The 3,648-nt window shown below is 39.9% G+C and overlaps 1 protein-coding gene across 1 annotated transcript in view; it reads left to right on the forward strand.

Annotated features, from left to right (window-relative positions):
* The window catches only part of MCC (mutated in colorectal cancers), a 635,122-nt gene that overhangs the window by 457,280 nt on the left and 174,194 nt on the right, over positions 1-3,648 (forward strand). The window lies entirely within an intron of this gene.

The raw sequence follows: 3,648 nt of genomic DNA on the forward strand, positions 1-3,648 counted from the left end.
GTGTAATACATCTTTTGATTTCTTGGTTGGTATTATTATGGTTAGGGCAGTCCATTTGACATAGTGACTTTAGCAATGGGCTCTAGTGTCTTCCAGATGATGAAGATGGCACAGGAGAAGGTAGGCTTCAGGTCGATTGTTCATAGGGTCGCTATGAGTCATACCTGACTCAATGGCACCTAACAAGCAATACCATAAACTTTTCACCTCTTTAGGCTCAAGAACTCATCTTTATGGTACACAGTAGCTACTAGAGCTCTGACAATTGCATTGTATGCTAGGTAGCAAGGAGGAAAGAAGAGAGAAAGGAGAGCCTTTGTCAAAAAGATTTTTCCACAATGATGCATTATTACTAGTTACATCTCATTGACCAGAACGTTGTCCAATTATTATCCCTTGCTGCAATTGTAAGAGGTCCTATGGATTTTTCTTTTTTTGGAGTAATAATATGACCAAAAAGTGTGATAAGGAAGACACACGCTTAGAGTACCATGTATTTTCTTTCTCTTTGGTTAAAGAAATATCTTCTGGATACTCTGACTTGAACTAGAGGCCATTTCAGAAACTAGAATGTGAGTTCAAAGATCACAAAAACTAGAATAAATGTAATTCTCCTATTTGGGGAGTTTGGATTGCTTTTAGTGTATGTCTTTCTAGAATTTACTACCATTGTCAAAACACACATCCCACGGATTTTTCTGGTGTTAGAGCGAGATGGTGGGCTATAAGGTGGGTAATTTTTCTAAGCCGAGTGCTCTCCTAGACCATAATGGCTCATCAGAGACCCTCACCATATACCGTGTTTTAGATAACATCTCCTCCTCAGTTAGCTTTCCCCTGACCTCTTCCTCTCACCTCCTCTCAACCTCTTCAAGCAGCCTTTCCATCCAGAAATAGATGAGGGAGGAAGCAAATCTCAGTACACACTGTTGAGATCTTTCTTCCCATCCCTGCATTTCTTAAAGAACATTTTTGTTGACAACATGTGTTATCCTCCTCCCCGGAGGTGAGATGATGAATCTTCTCCCAAGACTTGACATAATAGTATAACACGTCACAGTGTCTGACACTGAGGGGAAATCCACAGATTCACAGCTAACAGGCTCAGTGGGCAGCCTAGCTGTGGAAGGAAGTGAATTTATGTCTGTCTCTACCACACTTGAAGAGCACATTTTCAGAAACCTTATATGCTGTGAACATTGTGATATTTGTACTGAGAAATCATCACACAGAATGGATCTGAAAGCCAAAGTGACCTTTTCGGAACAACCCCCACCCTGCATAAAAAGACAAATACAGCCAGATGACCTGACATTTCCTTTTTAAAATTTCAAATGTTCCTGATTAAAATCAGCTATTGATCTGTCGGTTTATAGCATCAGTACAATTTAAGTGAAGTCATTCTTGTTGTACTTCAACAAAAACAACTGCTTTTAAACTCCAGTCCCTTGGTACCAGCAGGCAGTAAATCAGGAGATATATTGTAAGAGGAAGGTCTTCAGTTAGGAACCTCTCTAAATTATTGAGAAGTAATGATGTTTATTTGAGGATTAAGGTGTGTCTGATTCAGACCGTGGTTTTTCTGATCACTTGTTATGCATCTGAGAGCTATACAATGAATAAGGAAGACAGAAGAAGAATTGATGCCTTTGAGTTGTGGTGTTGGAGAAGAGCGCTGAACATCCCATGGGTGGTAAAAATTACAAACAAATATTTTAGAGAGGGTGCAGCTAGTGTTCTTTGGAGGCAAAAATGATGAGACTTCTCCTTCGGGCATGTTGCTAGGGGGGCTATTCCGTGGAGAGGGACATGATGCTCAGAAAGGTAGAGGGGTAGGTGAAGGAAAGAAAGACCCTCAACCAGGTGGATTGAAAAACAGTGACTGCCATAATCGATGCTAGTGTATCAGATAGTGTGAGGATAATGCAAGATAGGACAAGATTCAGATCTGTGGTTCATAGGGTCGCTCTGGGTCGTACTCGATTCAGTGGCACCTAACAATAACAATATACTCTTAACCACCTCAGCCAGCATAGTTTGCAGAAATAGATTGCAAAAAATAACCTATTCTAAATCTGAAATTAAAATCTTCAAAGTAAAATTGTGTATCGTTATACTGTGTCCAGTTTCAAAGATTAAATTTGTTTACTCACTCTTTACCTCACATCCCTCTTGAAAGAAGCTACAAAAAGCCTGTAAGGAAAGAGAGATTGTCCAGATTCCTTGCTCACTCACACGTAGTTGTGGGATTCTGCTGAAGGAATTGCCCGAGTTCCACCTGGGTTTGTCAGGGAAGATAGAAGTCAGTAGTGAGGACACAGTGCTCAAGAGTGTTTTGTTTGGGGATCACTGTGTTAACAAGGTCCTCAGTTCATCCATCTGTCCAAAAGCCACAGAAGCCATGTCTCCCCTACATGTTGATAGATTTGTATGCAAGTGAAACTTGATGTTCTCATGCTGAAAGTTCAGTGGATAATGATCTTGAAAGTGTGTGATGCCCTAGTTGATCTCTTGATGAACGTTCTTCCTGTTGTTACGTACTGTGAATCAGTGCTGACTTGTAACTGGCTCTACAGTAGGTTTTCAGAGGCAGTAAATCACATGGGAGGAGTTTGCCCATCTCTTTACAGCAGAGCAGCTGATGGATTCGAAGAGCATGCTTTTGTGATGGTAGCACAAGTCCTTACTAAAGTGGCGTTAACCCAAGGAAGTTGGGTGGAGAACGCTTTCTAGATGGATCTTTGGCTTGTCTTCTATTAGTCTATTAGAGTTCTTATTCTTCTAGGACAGGTGGTAGCACAGAAGCATCTCTCCAATCAACCTAGTCCTTCTAGGAGACAATGAGGAAGGAGAAACTGGCAGAAAAATAAGGGGGCCATCTTGCCGAGGAGATTATTTCATATTTATGTGTTTATTTTTTACTACATTTCTTGTGCACCTGTCTGTATTCCTTTTCTTTAGCCATATTGTAAAAGTATTTTTAAAAAAGTGAGCCGTCCCATTGCGTTTATAATTCTTGGATCCTCAGTTTTACTGTCTGTTGTACACACAGCAACTGGGTAAATAAATTACAAAGCTATACATGGTAGCCTGCTCAACTTGTTTTAAACAAATGATAGAGACTTAGTTGTGATATCTAGATGTCTTATTAGGAAGAAACATCTCTGCAGAAGGACATAGTCCTTAGTAAAGTAGAGGGAACTCTCAAAGAGATAGATTTAAACCATGGCTCCAACATAACAGTGATTGAAAACAATGTGCACAAGGTCTCTCTAAGTCATAACTGACTCGACAAAACGGAACAAGAGCTTTCAGCTTTCCTATTTTGCAAATGTTAAAGCTGGTTTTCACTGATCCTCGTGCTAAAAATCATGCAATCCTGCACTACTTCTAATACTATCTTTACTGAATAACTCAGGGAAATGCCCTTAGGATGAGGAACTTTGCTCTTTATGCTGATTTTCTTTTCTTTCCGTCTATGATTAGATCCCACTGCATGCATGTAATAGTGTTCTTGCTGTTAAATTTAGGGTGACCATTTTACTCTGTTTGCCTGGAATACAATCTATTTATGCCCATTATCACCCCAAAATTAGTAGCACCTGCTTTTGTTCACGAAAGTATCCTTTTGGGGCGATATATATATAT

The sequence above is a fragment of the Elephantulus edwardii genome, unplaced genomic scaffold, assembly GCF_000299155.1.
Source record: "Elephantulus edwardii isolate Elephantulus edwardi_28Jun2011 unplaced genomic scaffold, EleEdw1.0 scaffold00050, whole genome shotgun sequence".
NCBI lineage: Eukaryota > Metazoa > Chordata > Mammalia > Macroscelidea > Macroscelididae > Elephantulus > Elephantulus edwardii.